Source organism: Xiphias gladius, chromosome 15 (assembly GCF_016859285.1).
Source record: "Xiphias gladius isolate SHS-SW01 ecotype Sanya breed wild chromosome 15, ASM1685928v1, whole genome shotgun sequence".
NCBI classification, from domain to species: Eukaryota; Metazoa; Chordata; class Actinopteri; order Istiophoriformes; family Xiphiidae; genus Xiphias; species Xiphias gladius.
Window position 1 is genome coordinate 19789507 of NC_053414.1, and position 18537 is coordinate 19808043.

The following is an 18537-nucleotide window of genomic DNA, read 5'->3' on the forward strand; positions in this document are numbered from 1 at the left end:
CAACATCATATGTTTGTAAAACTGCAAAATTACAATTTGAAGAGTCCGGGGTACATCTCAGAATCAAACTGAGCCAACAGCCACTGGATAATGGGTAACTGCAAAAATGAAATCTTATTTCCATAAAATGTTATGTAACACAATCTGTCTGATTCACAATTTGTGTTCCATAGACAGTGCTGCCTCCAGCAGTTTCAGTCCCAGCAATTTCTTTGTTTTTGCAGAAAATGAATGAATCCCCTTTTGTTGCTGTATATTTGGAGGAAACTAAGTAGAAATCAAAACTTTGCCCATCCCACTTACCAGCCAAATTTGATCATATTTGAAAGAAAAAGGAATACAGTCTTCATCTGTGGGGCGATCCAGATGTATGCTGCCATCACTCCCAGTAGAGATGGAATTAGTGACTTAGCAGCATTTGGAGAATGAATGATGTCTGATTAATGCGAGATGAGAAAGTAGATTCCCCACTATTCTTTGTTTCAGTCTATGAGACATCAGGGGAGGTCCTTGGTTAGAGCAAGAGTGGAGCTAGTGGCTCTTGCAAGCTGCCCTGAGGGCTTCTCTCTCCTACTGCTCAATTACAACCGAAAATGATAAAGCACCTCAGCTACAAAGCTGCAGGATCCATGTTGGAACCTCGTCAATATTTCAGCTCCTTTCCTTTATACTGTATATACCCTTATCTGTACAATGATAGGCCATATCACACCCCCAGCCTGGCTCCCCTCAGGCAGTGGGTGATGTTTGGAAATGAGCTGTTACACCTGAATGAGAGCAAGAGCAAATCGAAAGAGATGGGGTTTCACTGAGGTGTGTATGTCTATGTGTTTTATGTGTTTAGGGGGAGGCAGGGCTAAATTGTCTCAAACTGAGCCTGAATCTAGTGAAAGTTTGTCCTATAAGTGAGGATACAGTCCATCTCTGGGGACTCTGCTGCTGAGTCACAAAAAGACCCCTCAAAAGGCTGTTGACTTTGGATTCCATCGGCCTGGCTCGTTTTAAGACACACCTTTTTCTTCTTTTCCTTCTCACTCTTGTCCCTCTTGTTGTCTTCCCACTTAAAGGATAATTATAGTTTTTTACAACTGGGGTCATATTTTTCTGGTATAGGCCATCAACCCTTTTGGTAGTAATCCAACTGTACTCATCAAGTTAATTGGCGAGATCTGGAAAGGTTTCACGATTGGTAATAAGAAGTCAATAAACATGAGCAGTCAGATGATCAGAGAGAGTTTAAAACAAACTACCAGGTTAGCCCAAATTATTTGGAAGAGAAAATTAAGTGAACATAAAACTTTGATTACGCAAACTGCCCATTGTAAACATCCATCAAAGCTTACAGACTGATTTCCTGTTTCTATGTTGATCTAGTGTACTCAGTGTGGTTGTGTATGCACACGTTTTCTGTTGGCAAAGAGGGATTATTATTAACAACAATACAGGGATGTTCACCCTCAGTTTCACCTACAACTGGTGTAACAGATAATCTGTCTTAAATGTTGGCTTGCTCATAACCTGTCTCAGTCTGATCATCAGACCGCCTTGTGTTTCAATACACTATAATTTAGCTTTGTCGCCGCGTTCTCACATCTCAGCAGTTAAATTTGGTGAGCACAGTGTTATCATACCCAAAAAGAGATGACAGCCAAACCAAAAATGAGACCCAAGTTTTAACCTAAATTAAATGTCAAAATATGTTGTTTGTAACTGCCCCTAGAACAACACATAGAGGCTGCTCTGAAAGTCATTACAAATCAATGAAAAATAAATTAATTTCATGCTCGAGATAAAGTTTGGTTAGGTTTATGCTCAAAACGACTCGTTAAGTATGGCCAGATGTCATGGTTTGGGTTAAAAGTGCTACTTTTTAAAGTTAGCGGACATTTGTCATCGTGGTAATATAATTACAACCACGCAGTTAAGGTTACAGAATGATCGTTGTCATTGTTAAAAGAAACTAATGCTGACAGTTGGTAGGAAACAGGAAACAAACACTGTTTTCCATGTTAAAGTTTCCTGTGGAAATTAAAGGGCTAGGTAAACATATTGTTGAGGGGTATTTGCTGAAACAACTAATTATGTCTCAAAATACTGTTTAAGAGAATGCAAAGTAAAAACAGCTAGAGAGCAACAGATAAAGAAGCCAAAGAAAGAAAGGGAAAAATAAGGGATGATGAAACTAAATCAGTACGTAGGAGTGAGGGTAAGTATCTGGGAGCCTATTGAAAGACAAGCTGAAGGGGTTCTGAAGGCCCATTTTTCTCACAGCAATCCAATATTATCACCGACTGCCCTCAAAAAAAAAACCACACATACACACTCTAACACACCATGTAGAGGCTGTACCCCCCCTTTTTGAAACCCCCTGGCTCTCCATCACGGCTCCTGGTGCCCGTTTTTCACAGTAGGTAGCTAATTCCGCTTTTATCCCCAAGTAATATTGGCCTTATCGCTCGCGCCACTGCATCCATGCCGAGATTCAGTGAGCCACAGGGTGGGGGGTTGGTGGTGGTGGTGGAGGGGGTGAAGGGAGGCGAGGCAGGTGCCGGTGGAATGTCTCCTTAGTGGAACTGATTGCGTTTTGCGGTCACAGAGCTGTTGCTCCATTACACACAAGCACACACACACAGACACACACAGACACACACAGAGAGTGAGGAACCAACTCCCCTAGGTCCTGTTCACTCTAGGCCCTTCTTAGACCACCAATATTGCCACTGATATTGCCTTGGTGTTACATCAGTCAAGATTCACACACATGCATAGAGTACGCATGCGCACGCACACACACACACACACACACACACACGCACACACACGCACACACACGCACGTCTTCGTTCCCCTAAATGCTGCTATCACTTGCCATCCAGCCATCTCAAGGTGCCTGCAACCTCTGCTCCTGCCACAAGGTGAGTCACACACTCACACACACACACACACACACACACATAAACACACACACACACACACACACACACACACACACACACACACACACACACACACACACACACACACACACACAGGGAGGGGCAGGAAAAAACCATTTCACATTTCGCCCACCCTTCTCCTATGACTATTTTTACTTTTTCCCCGTCCACATTTTCTCATTTCACTCCTCAATTACAACTGAGACCCAGGGCTCCCCTTGTGCCCCCTCCCTCTCCCAACCCACCCTCTTCACCCCCTTCATCCCCGCTCAGAGGATAGGGTCCCTCTTTTTCAGTAAACAAGGTGCATATGTCAGTATACAGCAGCCTTGTAACGTACTCCGCTGCTATATCACACCACACATTACCATGGTAAGGTCTCTTGCTGTCATTTACCCTTACACACACCCACACACATACTGACGGGCTGACACACAGTACTTGGGAGACTGTGCAGTATTGAAAGCTAAATGTCACTAAGAGGTTGATTCTGCACACACAGTGAATTTGAATTGCCTACTGTTCAGCACATAGAGCTTAACACACTACACTTGAGCATTCCCATCAAACTGGGGGCATTTCCCCTGATGCCTATCTGTGCTGTGTTAATGAAGATATATGGTGCAGGTACACTGATGACATTTTCACGGGCAGCAGACAGCTTCCATCTGTCGTGAGGCATCAGTTCATACAATGGCTGACTGCTTGATGATTTGGCAAGTCCATGTTTTCGGACAGAACAAGAAGCAGGTAGGGACGAGTTTAGGGGAATGAGCCCTCTGTGCTGTCAGAAGGAAAACTATGTGATTTTATGTTATTGTTTTCTAGCATTCAAGGATTACATGGCCCTGATTGATTGCATGGCACCTTGGTTTATATCAGTTATAAGAACATTGTACTTACCTAAGTAATTTCTGAGATCTAGGAATATGGCAATGCTAAACTGTTACAATGAAGTCTGGAAGGGTTATAAACAAGCCAGATATTCAGCCACTTTAACTGAAGGTAAAACCAAAAGTGGACACAAAAACTGTCTGTAATAATCCCTTTTGCACAGGAAATCTATGTGTGACCACAGCCAGAGTAGCTCAAAGTTGAACCAGTTGATTGGTCTGTAAACGTGATGATTATTTAAAGTTGACAAACATTTGACAGGAAATAAGGGGAAACAGAAGGATAGGTGATCACACACAACAAAGTTCCTGGGTTGGACCCAAACTAGGGACATGGATGATTACAAGGTCAGCCTCTTAAATCACTTGGCCACAGGGACACCCAAGTTTCTTATCAAAGTTTGGCTAGTGGGGGTTTGTTGTAACACACTATAATGGGCATTTGAAAGATGCCAAAACTGCGTGGTTGTTAACCTAATCTGAGGTCTGTTTTTCAGTCTTTGAAGAGTTTTTTATTCTCTGCTATTCAAATTCTCAACTATTTCCTTTCCGATGCTTTCCTAATTCCTCTTTCCTTTTCTCTCTCCCTTCTCCTCTGTCTTCCTTTCGCCACCAATTTACCCAAACCCTTACTCTCCCTTTCTCCCCTTGTGTTGATCTCTCTGTCTCTCCCTCTCCGTCTCGAGATGGTTGTAGCTGGGAGGGCTGGGGTGCTGGCTGGCTGATGGATGCGGCTGAGTGCGTTGCCATGGTGCAACCTGATGGGGAATGTTCTGTAATGGGAGGCTAAAGCCAGCAGCCTGCCAACGGGAGAAACTGAGGGAAAGAGGAGGGTGGTGTTGGCGGTGTGTGTTTGAGTATGGAGGGAGGGGGTTGTCTAATTTCACAAATACATACACTTAGTAGCTCAGACAAAACCTTGCAGGCATGCATGCATCCAAGCAAGTGCACACACATTCAAAGACACACAAACACAGTCATTCGCACACATGCACACACTTTCCATTCTGTAGAATTAAATCTCACTGCTTCCAGAGACAGTGCAGTTGAATTATTTATGGCTGCCCGTCTCTTGGCCAGGCTGTAATAAAGTTATGGCCGAGACTAATTTGCAGTTTGATGAGGTGGGCTTTTAGTGGTGGATCCTGGGCCAACATTAAGTACATATTGTTTTTACAGATTTGATTACCTTTTTATTGTTATTGTTATTAATGCACTGGGTGTGTGCATAGGGTATAATGGAGGACACCACTCCTCGTTTACTCTAGACAATACAAAAACCTGGCCAGAGGAGAGAAACTGAAACTGAATAAGCAGTGTGTGGGGAACCATTAGACATATACGGGATGTAATCTCCTCACTTTAAAAATCCAATAAACGTGGCAGCTCAACACCTTTTATAGCAACCAGGAGGCAACCTGCTTCTAAATACATAAGACTCAGCTGTGAATCACCTGTGAATTGGACCTGCGCCATCTGCCTGCTCACACATTCTCACTCATACACACACACACACACACACACACACACACACGCAAACATGCACACACACCTCCATAAGGGCCTATAGAAAAGTATCAGGGCTGGTGAGCTGATGTCGGCACTGACAGATAGTACATTAAAGCTACAGTGGGGAGCTTTACAGTAATGGGATAATGGTGTTGGGAATAACAGATTTTGATTTGCGATTTACCCAGGCTAAACAAAATTCAATTTTACACAATTTTCAAAGAACCCCACTTTGCCTTGCAAAGGCAGCACATTGTAAACCCTGTGGAAAATTTGATGGAGTGTTGTTGGGCTTTAAAATAAGGACTTTCAAAAGGTATTTAAGGTTTAAAGCCTGTAAAAATGTTATGGCGTTTAAAATACAGGGAGAAAAGTAGGGTTACACAACACCTTGTGGACACCATAACATCTCACAATGCTAAACAAGAAACAGACACAGTGCATTCGCCCTCCCCCTGGATGCATGATAATCCTTTGATTAATGACACCCAGCATGTTTAATGGTTAATACATAGAACAGGAGCTGACAAGGCAAACGATTAGGTCAATTAACCGATGACAACTATGTTGTGCTGGGTTAATTACTGGAATCTTCCGTGGCAGGACAAAAACATTTGAAGGCCTATGGCATGTAATAGAGCACACATGCAAATTAGCTCACCTACTGTACAGAATACATCCATGCCAGAACATGTGAACTTTGTTATGTATGAGGGCCGGCTTGTAGGTGCGTCTTTCATTGTAGGCATAGTAATTAATATGAATGAATCAAAAACAGAATACCTGAGTCGGTCACAACCACTCCATGGGGCCCATCATGTCACCATACTCTCCCCTCATTTCTACCCCTTCCTCCGCAACTCGCACAAACCTCCCTTGAGTGCTATATCTTAACTACAAACGCAGACGCACGTTCTTTTAATGCTTTGACAGACACATAAACAGAAACAGGACATACTGATCTCTATTGCACTGCTCTGTGCATTTGGAGAGGTTGGCGTGGGAGCAGAAGCGGATGGCAGAGGTCATTTCCATATTCCCTTAACAGAGTGTTGCCTCTCTCCTTTCTGCAGTGTAGCGCTTTAATCAAAGCGGGCGGCGCTGCCACTGCTCCTAAATGGCCCTGAAGCGCCTTTGAAACACACTGACACCGGTGTCGTGCTGAAAAGGACATGCTTTTTATCCCCTTAAATAGCTTGTAAAAGGGCCCCATTGACTACACAAGCAGCCAGCACTTCCATGTCTCCTTGCTTTGGGCTCTATTGTACAACCAAGTGAATGTGTCAACGATACTGGACGAACACAGGCGCCCTTGTTCAACAATATCCTGTGGGGTTTTTTTTCAATAGGCTTGGAGTGTTAGTGCATAGCAAATATTTATTTTGACATCTGTGAGCAGGACTTTTATGCCACTTATGCCACAATGAGGCTGCCTTGATGCAAAATAATTTTTAAAAACCTTATTACCGAGATGTGAATTTCAAGGGCATCATTTTCACAGTTTCCTTCTGAGAGTGGATACACAAATGTTGACACAGACAGTAATGGCTCGTAGACATGCACATTCAAATCAAAATACACAGCCGTAAACACACAAACTTAATCACACACTAATGTGTGCATATACACTGAAGCCCCCGCAGTGCACAGAGCCTATAAGCACGGCAGTACAGTATGAAGGATGTCATCCATCAAGAGGTATTGCCTGTCCTCGTTAGAAACTCCTAATCCACTTGTTTCTGCAGTCTGTTCTCCTGGTAGTAGCCCTGTACTATCACTCTAATGGGCCCATAGAGCTCGCTAGACACACACACACACAAAGACTCTGTCTCTCTCTCATTCTCTCTCTCTCTCCCCTCCAAAATTGGTCTTGGAGTGCTGAGATAGAAATAGGAGAAATGTTGGGCCATTGCTTCCAAACTCTGTGTGTGTGCGTGTGTGTGTGTGGGAGTGAGTGAGTGTGAGTTTTTTCGAGCTTAACCCAAATTACAGAGACAGGTGCAGTGTAACTTTTACATGTAGCTGATTCACTCTTTTGAATCTGACGGTGTGTCCCAGTTCCATTCTACATAATACTTGTATACTTATACTAAAAGGAAATGATACAATATGTGCACCGTCAGGTGTCAAGCAAACTGCGACTTTAGAAAGACACTCTGCCAATTAAACTTTGCAAAGAGAAATCAAAATGTGTATGCAAAGATTTAATACTTGTTTAATACAATTTTTTTTTTTTTTTTTTTAAACAGCTGAGAGCAGCTCCACCATTTTCTTTGCGAGGAGTACTTTGGAACAACATTGTACATCTACAGCAAACTTGAAAATCATGTCTTTTTTGAGCATACATACTGATCTATCTCAGAAATCTTTACTATACTGGAAACCTACTTATAATCGGCATGTAATATGAAATCATGGGTCACAGTTTAAGTTGTTTTCATTCTCCTACATTGAGAGGTCGCATAACTTATTCATACTACATGATGATTTTATATCTTCATGTATACGAAAAAACATATAGAAACATATAGATATATCTCTGAATTTATATATCTCCACCTATAATTAGGAATACTAAAATCCTGCCTATACCAGAGTCATTATTCATTACATACATTATACCATGTTCTAATGCAATTATGATGCATCACAAGATCTCGTATCCGGCCATGTGATATGTTATACGAATGTGTAGTGAAGAATCATAGCTTGGAGAGTGGGCTCAGACACAACAACACAACAGTGTATCGACTATTTGGTTTAGCCTCATGCTGTGCTGAGAGGCTTTTCAGTGCTGCTAGATTAAGTGCAGCTGTCTCTTCATCAAATGTGACTGGTGTGTGTGTGTGTGTGTGTGTGTGTGTGTGAGTGTGTGACAGAGTGTTGTTACTCATAATAAGGGCATGTGCAGTGGCTCTACAGTGGCTCTATTACCAGTTTGTAATGCTTTATACTTCTTCATGTGGCTACATGTGTGTTGGTGTTTACTTGTGCGTGCATGGAAGTGGTGGGTGTGTTTGAGGGTGTGTGTGTAATTGAGCTTGTGTAAGCACGGCCCTATCACTTCTCTTTCTCTCCCTCTCTCTCTGTAGTCTCTCAATTAGGTGGAGAGCGGGGCCCATGGGGAACCATTGTTTGAGCAGCGGTGGAAGACAAACAAGACTGCCACCGCACGCAGGAGCTCCCTGGGCAACACTTGAGACTGCTGCAGTCATTCACTCACTGGCTCCTGAACGCACGCACACATCTGCAGTTCTACCTCTAAAATTTGCATATACTAATGCATATAGGCACAAATAAAAACACACACATACATGTGCATTAGCACTCACCACCAAATTACAATGCATGCTCATGTTTGGGGGTTGAAATAAAGAACAGAAAAATGAATGCGCGCACACACACACACACACACACACACACACACACACACACACACACACACACACACACACACACACACACACAACACATACTCATGTAAAATTCGAACGTAAGACATGAAACTTATGCACTCATACACTCAAACATACACAGAGGTTTACAGCGCAGTGCTGCCGCTCTTGGTAAATGGACCAAAACCACAGATCCGGGGGGAAAAAATGAGGGCACACATGTTTACACACAAATTGCACCCTGTGGGATAACTTAGCCCCGTTTCTACAACGAAAGGCCACACAGTGTTAGATGATAATGTGCACATTGATATTCCCTTAAGCCAGTTTTCTTGCACCTTAATAACAGCAGCTTTGGTGGGACAAGTCAAAAAAAGACCGATGAGGTTTGTCCATTTATAGGGGAACAGGAGCAATAGTGATGCTCATTTTGTAACTTTCCATCTGTTTCCATTTCTCCCTCATCCTTTCATCCCTTAATCTCAGCTTTTCTCTTTAGAGAGAGAAATAGAGGATTTTCAGGTCATAAAAGTTTTATAGGTTCTGTAAAGGGTAAGCATTTACAGTCGGCCCTTCTGAACTCTTTCTCACTCTTTATATCCATCTGAGAGGAGAGATGAGCAGTCAGGTAAAGAGTTGCCCTGAAAATAATCTAATTGTCATGAACTGCCTTTTTTCAGCTTTCAGGTTTCTTTTTTTTCCAATTTTCTCTCTTTAGTTTCTTCATTGGAGTTCTTACTTGCCCTATTTTACCTGGTTCCATTTGAAGGCTCCGGATTTTGTGACGTACTTCATATTGACTCTACTTGCCAAGTGTGTGTATGGTGACTTGAAAGGAATGACAGCAATGCCAAGGAAAAGAGAGCTCATTGAAAGATAAAAACAAAACTAATCATCCAAACCATAGACTGTACAGGTATCAATTCATAATACAGTCTGAAGTACAAAGACGTACTCCAAGACTTTCAGTGTCACATTAAAGCACAGGTATATTTATTGTTATGTAATGTAGGGATATACACCACCATTTTTATTGTGGGTATTTCTATCTGTCTTTTCACAAAATAAGGAAATGACTTCCACATTCGACATGGGCTTGCAAATGGGAGATGACAGTTATTCAGCTGAATTTGGTGGCAGTCGGCTCTTTCCCCCTAACCTATGCGGCAAGCTGCAAAATGGCAAGTGAGCGAACAACAAGAGAAATAAATGACTTTCTGGACAAAGGCAGCAGCAAGGCAGAAAGCATTTCTCCTGAGGCTAAGAGGGAGAATGAGAGAGATGGAGAGATGGAGGAGGAGGAGGGGGGGGGATACATCACCTTGTGCAGCGCTCCATATCATTTGCATGGTTTATACTCTCCAAGGCCCCCCCATGCAAATGGCTCATAAAGTAGAAATAGAGAGACTTTGGAGCTGGTGTCAGGAGTGAATTTATATATGATTGCCAGGCGGGCCTGGTATCCTAAATCATTTTCAATTAGATGACACTTTCAATATCGAGCCGCTGATTTAGAGATATTAAAACTTCTCCCTTATCCTCCACAGAGTTGAAAGCAAGCAAGCTTATCTGCCACCCTCCTTACCCCTCCTCTCTCCTTCCTCTTTTTCTTTCATCCCCGTTTTCTCATCTTCCTCCTCTTAAAGGTATATGTCAAAAAGATCTTTTACAGGAACGAGCCATCTCTTCAAGGGAGGGGAGGCCCCTGCATATAAAATGAGGGTGATTTGCAATTCATTTTAAATTTACCATGTCATTGTCTGGGTAGTCATATGCAGCACTAAAAAAAATAGGATTTTTTTTTTTTTTTTTGCCATTTGTGAGCATTTGACTTTTGTTACAATTAGAAAGTGGGGATGTAAGTAAAGTGGCATCCATTGAAGGTGGAGAAAAAGAATACGTTTTAGCTTTATGATGATATTGTGCTGAATTTCCTTTGCATTATTAACAGTTGAAGAAACTTTAAACTTTGAATTTTCAGCACTGTCAATGAAAAGTTAGCTCACAGTGTTGGTGAGTTAAAGTAATCAGCACGTCTTTTTGAGCAGCTGAAACTTTCAATACCTCACCCTCACAGACAACCTTTATGTCCTCTGTCTTTGCTCGCACATCATCAAGGCAAGCATCGATCTTGAATCTGTTTAAATAGTCCTCCCTCATTCACATTCTGCTCGTGTGGCTGTCTCGACCTTTCTCGAGGCTGCCTTTCAAGCATTCATTGTACCCCACTTAACAAGTCCGTTGCATCTGCCTGCACTATATTGTAAACCTCAGTCTGAAAGGCAGCTATATTTAACCAAAATGCATCAGTGCACTCCTGCTTCATCCAACCTTTCTTCAAGGCAATAAAGCTGCGTAAAATTGACAGAGTGGGGTCCATATCAAAAGCTTCACTCGCTGGGGCCCTCACCTTATCCTCCCAACACTGCACTGAACACGCATCAACCCCAACCCATTCTGTGGCAATAAAATCTATATCTTAATGGACATACACTAGCAGAATGTCCCACAGTATTGCAACCAAATGGCATCTCCACCTCTCATTGTTATAGTCAAGCTCTCACATTTTCCCTAACTTATGTCTCCCTCCCCCTCCCTGCACCACCACCTCCACCCTCTCAGAGACAATAAAACCAAGACTTCGATGGACATCTCCCATTTCTATATTTCCTTCAACATACTGCCCCCCAACTCATCATCCTCTTCCTCCTCTCATCCCACCCTCTCTATTTCTCCTTTCTCTCACCCCACCCATCTTTACCTGCCACTTCTCTATCTCCCTCTTCTTCCCAGCACTTTTTCTCTCCCTTCCCTCCTCCTCCTCCTTCTATCTGTTGTACCCCACCTCTTCGATCTCTCGCTCCGTCCTATCACCACCAACCCCCGCCAAACACACACACACACACACACGCACACACACCCCTCGTTGCTCCCGGTGTGATTGTGTGTGGGGCAGGTCCTGCTGACAGGCCTGCGCAGGGCCGATAACGCCAGGAGCTGAACAATGGGGGGAATATTGTAAAGCCTAATGGAAAGGAGCTGGAGGTGGAGGGGATCAGGGACATAAATCACCGTGCCTGGCACTGATGGGGCTTTTCAACAGCAATAAGAAAGGCAATACCTCTCAGAGCAGCAAGGCAAAGGATAGGAGAGGGGACCTACATACTCCTCCCCTTGTCTCAGATTAAGAGAAGACACATATGAAATGACCTGACACAGAAAAAATACTCTTACAAAGACATATACGCACATCTTCATGCATACACAAACCAACAGACATACACAAAAGTCTCTATTTAACAATACATGCATGGACATCTAGTATAAAAGGAATTCTTGTATGTAAAAACATCTGCACACACACGGATGTCTAAAAGCACTTTCTGAAGGGCTATGTTAAGTAGGCACTGTGTCAATCTGTGTGGGGATGGATGTGTGTGTGTGTGTGTGTGTGTGTGTGTGGGGGGGGCTTCCATGAGCCACTAAGTGTGATAACCAGTGGGGATGGATGAGTCACATTTTACCTTTATGGTGTTCTGCTATTCACTGTGTAAAGATAATGGACGGAGCCACTTAGTAATCAGAGGTAGAATTAAAGAGCTTCTCTCATCTCCATTCTGACTCACTACAAAGCTTTTCTTATTCCGTCACTTCTTTTTTTTACCTGCCATCATTTCCAATTATCTAGAAATAAATGAATAGCTTCTGCATTTAAAAAAAAGGTGCTGTGTGTGCTGTTTTATCCAGCCAAAATGTGAATGAGTGCATCTACAGTATGCAGAGTGGCTATGTGTTTTTTTTGTTTTTTTGCTCTGTTTGCTGCGAGTGTAGAGCTCTAAAAATATTTAAACTGTTGTTTCTACATTTGACAAACATATAGTACTTTAATTGTTAAAGCATAAATCTGGTTATTACTATTTTGTTGATTCGGCTTATATTTGTATTGTTTCTATTGGTCATCTTACCACATGGATTTTTCTTTCTGGCAATGTTGCTCTGTTCCAAAATCTCAGCAATTAACTTGTTGTTGAGTTCAGTGTTTTTTTTATTCTGGAGAGAATAGAGTTCATAAGAATTTAACTTGTGGGATATAGAGTGCACCATTGGAAAAGTTTAATAGATGTGTCAGGATCCTTTGGTGATTAGACGCCATCATGACGTCATCATTTTACAGGGGCAGTCACACCAAGCTGTACAGGAACAACCTAGGGACAGGACCTCTGATTAGCTCAGTGGAGGGACCGATGGGAGAGCCGGTTTTGACGAAAACTGGAGGTGAATTGAGTTGAGGTGGGCTGCATTGATCTGACACTGAAATGACAGCTGACAACAGCAGGGAAAAGAACAGTTATATTAAAGTTTGACAGCAAAGAAATGACTGGCCCGCAGAGGTTTTTGGCAAAATCTGACTGGTTTAAGTGAAAAGTGTAAACGCCCTCTGTCAGCTGATTGAGTTGGAAGTGGAAAGGGAAAACAAATCTGAATAAACAGTTAGCATGATGACAGTCTTTCTGACTAAACTTCGGCTTCATAATTGCCAAAACCGGGGAAATACGACTCACATTGTAATAGACCAGAATTATCCTTTAATACTTATCCCTACAAAATAGCTTGATCCAGCTTTTAAAATACTCAAGTTTTAGAATTCACGACCTGTGGTAAAGTAACAAGAAAAGTGACTGGCACTGACACATGCTGGTTATCATTTAATCACTATTAAACAAATGAAAAGACTGTATGTAGCACAAGCTCATGTGCAATACAACTACATTATTATTATTAACAGACAAAGGGCAGTCTTATTTGTCTGCGTGTAGACATTTGAGAGTAAAGGGTGAAACGACTGTTGTTCTGTGAGAAGAGTCAAGTCAGTGAAAACAAACTTTGGACAAAGAAGATACACGGCAGATACAGATGTACAGAGCGGGATTCCCACGCACGCACTTTCACTCTCATCTCACCTCTGATCTCACAATATCATATAAGTGTCATGGGCCATCTTTGAACATTCATCACTGTAATTGGCCACATAACTGCAGCTGCTCAGTCTGAAACTCGGCCTACAGCAGTCAGTTTTGTTTAAGGAGTAAGAAAGAGAGAGGGAGAGGGAGAGGGAGAGAAAAAGAGAACGTGATTAGACATCCTTCATAGGTCTTAAATCTCCATTAATCATTGCCCTTCTATTCACATCCCACACTCTTACACAGATAAGCGCTTGCTATAAAGGAGGAACTGGGAAAGACAGAAAAAGGGAGAAAAAGAGCAAAGGAAAAGGGGGAGATCACAGACTTGTTAAAAATAATAAGCTGCTACAGAGCCACGTGCTGAGGCCCTGGTGAGATGGGAATTGCTGATTAAATTAAAGGCTCATTAATCAGCCCTTGACCATGACTCCCCCATTTTTCTTGTTCAGCCTGCACCCCTGACTTCCCCCATTTTTTCTCTTGATTTTCTACCTCCCTCTTGCCAAGGGAGGGATCTCCTGCTGAAGCGTTAGGGGGTTAAGAGTCAGCAGGAGAGGGGGCATAAGAAGTGAAAAGACTTGGCAACCCACTCCCATTATTAGCCTGGAAAAATAGCAATCTGGCCTCTAACCTCCTTGACTGCCCCCCAGTGAAAGTGGGTAAAACCAGGGCCGCCAGTTTGGCAACACCAAAAGTCCACTAACTCTCCCACAAAATCCAAACTCATACTAACAAAGCTTTGTTGGCGGCCTGCTAAATTTCTACTGTGATTTGGCCGTAGATCTGGCAGCAGTGTTGGTAATCTGTTTGGCTGACTTTGTGGAAGAGGAGTGAGGATTGAATGAGCGATGGCTGTGGGCATGAGTGGGCAACACTCTGATGACGAAGTGGTTTTGAGAGCTGAACGCCTGTTTCATAATAGTGGTGATTATGCTGAGGTCATTAGAACCTACGCATTACATCATGGCTGCCGGCAAGGGGAATCCCCCCTGGTTCGGCTTAATGGAGAAAAATGTATTTTCCCTTCATTACAAAACCAATCAATTAGTCAGTCAGCAAACCAATCAATCAGTAAATCCATCAGTTGGTCTTGTAGGACAATGATCCCTGCATCCCCTTAATGTGGGACATGTATTATGGATGTTGTGTGTCCTCCGTTGCTCTTAGTGGAGTAAAAACATTATGTTCTCAATTATGACTCAATCAAGTCAGTCAGATAATCAATCACACAGCCAATCCATCAAACCGTATTGGGTGTTTAACATATGAAATGCAATCTATGTTTACAGTAACTGTCATGGTGACATTTTATATTATTAATTTCCTGTCTTGTCTTTAGTCTTAATAGTGATAGCACTTTCTAAAAATACTCCATTACAAGTAAAGTGCTATCAGGAAAATATACTTTAAGTATCTAAATTGTTCATTATGCTGACAGAACAGCCCTATCAGTGTTATTACAAATTATATTATTAGATTATAATTAGTGGTGCATTAATTATGCACTAATATCATAACCTCTAAAGTAACTAGTAGATGTAACTGTAAAACAAATGTAGTGCTGTAAAAAGGAGCTGTAACTGTCTTTGAAATGTAGTGAAGCAGGAGAAGCAGAAAATAGAAACACTCACGTTAAACTTGAATGAAGTGATTGTTTTGGCCACTTGGCATTTGACACATGCAATCTCTTGCTAGTCACTAACTTTAACTGACTGCTGTTTGGTTCTGGGCAGGTGGTGTACAGTGGGTTTATCAAAGCTTTTTTAGTGAAAACAGCTGCCTGCTGCGTCTGGAAACGACACTAATGAGAATTATGAACTGTTTTTGGGCCCCAAAAACCAAAACAGTAAGTTGAAAGACGCTGAAAAGCACCACAGAGCTAAGGGGATCTGCAAAAATAGTGGTTATAGCGGCTTTAAATAAAAATATCCCAAAATTAGACCTCAAAAGCCCAGTGACTGGGGGAATGTATGTACAGTACATCCCACACTCGTCTCATAGTGAAGTAAGCAATAAAAAGTTATTTCAGGATTGCAGTTTAAGTTTTACACATAAACTAACAATATAAGCATTGCTACCAGTTACGGGCTCAGATCAGAAATCTCAGAATAAATGTCACAATTTAAAACACCTATACAACAGATATCAAGGACAAATATAAATCTTCTCTCAATTATTGTCAGGTGGATGAGGGGTAAGAAGAATGTAGCCCTCAAAAACCACAAGTCCACCTATACTTTTTGCACCTCGCCCTGTGTGGTCCCCCTCAGGATCACCAGATAAATTGAACTGGAGCCCTTGACATATCTGGCAGCATCCTTTTCACTCCTCCGCCGCTCCATCCCTCGCTCACCTCGCCGTCGCCCGCTCACTCTGTCACCACAGAGCAGGGGAGTAATAAGATCCCTGGGCTACGTGACCCCCACATATTTAAAGGGCTGAAACACAAAGCAAGGAGGGCGCGGCCACTTAAAAAGGAAATGGAATGAAGGTGAAGGAATAGAACAGGAAGGAGGGAGATGGAGCGAAAAGCAGAGGAGGATGATGAGGTGAGCATAGAAAAAAAAACAAGTGCCCAGCCATGTGTGAAAGACATAATTGAAAATGTCAAAAGATGTAAGGAATGACAGCAATGAACTGGCTGAGCATGGCAGTGGAGTCTGTCAGTGAGCTACTGCCTCCATCCTGAATAGATTCTCCCTTTCTCTCCTCCATTACATATATCCTCTCTCTAAGGCATGTACACACACACACACACACACACACACACACACACACACACACACACACACACACACATGCATAAGCACACACTTAAATAATTTGCGACATTCTCATTTACTCTTTTGATTTCATCCATCTGCTTTTTGTCTCTGTGTGACTTAACCTCTCTCTGGCAGGTCTCCCAGCAGAATGTGTGAGCGTGCAGCTACACACATACAGCTGAAGACTTTAATGTGTGCGTGTGAGCGTATGCATATAGATGGATTTGAAAAGGAAATGTGATGCCAGATCAGCACTTGACCCTAATGTAGGCTTTACTGCTGATCCTCACTTCTGCCCTTTATTCTCCTCTTCATAAGTTACCCCCCCCCCATCTTCTTTTTCATCCCCAAAGATGAAGATGAGATTCGTCACCCACATTGGCCATAGATGATGAATTGAACGCATGACTTGTAATCCAGCAGTTCACCGTCAGGTATGTTTTATCTCATAATATTGCAGGGTGGGGGGTCTTTGTAGGTTTTAGATGTGCCACTCACTGAAAAACATCAATTAAACATATCAGTGCTAATAATACTTCATACATTTTGGCATGTTAAATATTTTTCATTAGCAATGGCAAGAAGGAGGACAGTGTCTCACAGTTATAATAACTCTATAGTTTGAAACTAAGGGCAATATAATGATAATAATAACATACAAAGAAAATTGGATGTGGGATAATTATCAGTTAAATGGAACAGAATTAGAAATTAATGGAAAACGCGCACTCCTCATTTCAACTTAGTTGCATGCGACGTGAATGTGGTGGTAGTGAATTTACAACATGCATTTACAAAGTGTGTAGATTCAACCCTGTTGCTTGGAAATCACGGAAATACGTTTAGAAGAGAACATAATTTCTACCTAGATTATGTTCAGTAGAATTTTTTTTGTTCTTTTGATGGTTTAGGCATCTAAAGCACTCTGGTTATGGTCAGTGAAAAATTCTGTTAAACCCCTCTCCTAACCTTACCCAATGGGTTTGAGGGTTCAAATGTAAACATAAAAATATGAATCAGGATTTAGATGCTTTTGCATTGAAACAGCAGGGGGAAAAAAATGAAATACATTCTTACTAAAGACTTTGTGATGTGGCAGATATGTTCACTAAAAATAATTCCTCATTGTGCTGATAAAAGCATAAATATATTTTTTCTTTATTGTGTTCACTTTAGTTAATCAATTAATGCATGCAAAATAATAAATGGGTTTGAGTTAAATTTGTTGCAATGGTATTAGAAATGTGTGAGACCCTATCCAATCAGATTTCACCTTTGAATATTCATCATCTGCAGGGTAAAATTGGCAGCAAATTCACTATTAACATCTTCAGCTTGAGGAGAGTCACGTAAGGAAGTGTGACCATCTGATGGGGAATATGTATTTCCTCAAGTCATCAAGTCAAAAAAAGTCCAGAGTTATCACTTCCCATTAATATCTGCACCGATTCTGTCTTGAAGGAGCTAATTTTCCTTGGAAGAAAAAACATTTTCTCAGCGTCATTAATTAAGGAGAAAGAGGGGGCTGTATGGCCGTATGGAGATGTGAGGATGTAATTTGCATAGCTTGATGACACGGGTGGAAATCACGATGATACATATAGGCTTTCCGCACATTCATGAATATTCATTTATTCAGAATGCCACCAACACAACGCATCAAAAATAGATGTGCAGGGTGGAAAATGATCTTATCAGAAAATCCATGGATGACATACAGCATTCAGCTGCAGTCCTCCACCATGGAGAATCTGCTCAGTGATTTTAAGTTCATTGAGTTCAGAGTGTTGGTGTAAGCCGGTTTACACAGCCATTTGATAACAGAGCTCAACAGAAATGTCATGTAAGTGTTGTGAGAGAGATACCAGGACCCCCTGCTGTAAAAACATTAAACTCGGAAAGACTTACTGCGGAACAACATACTGTAACCCTCCCATTCAGTAAAAAAAGCAAATAACACCATGGCTCTCTGAGACAGTAACGGACTACATCCTGCAGTGACGTCGACGTGAACAAGGTAGCTCATCCTTGAACAGTAATAGGTGTTTCTTTTTTGTTGCCTCTGGGAATCAGTT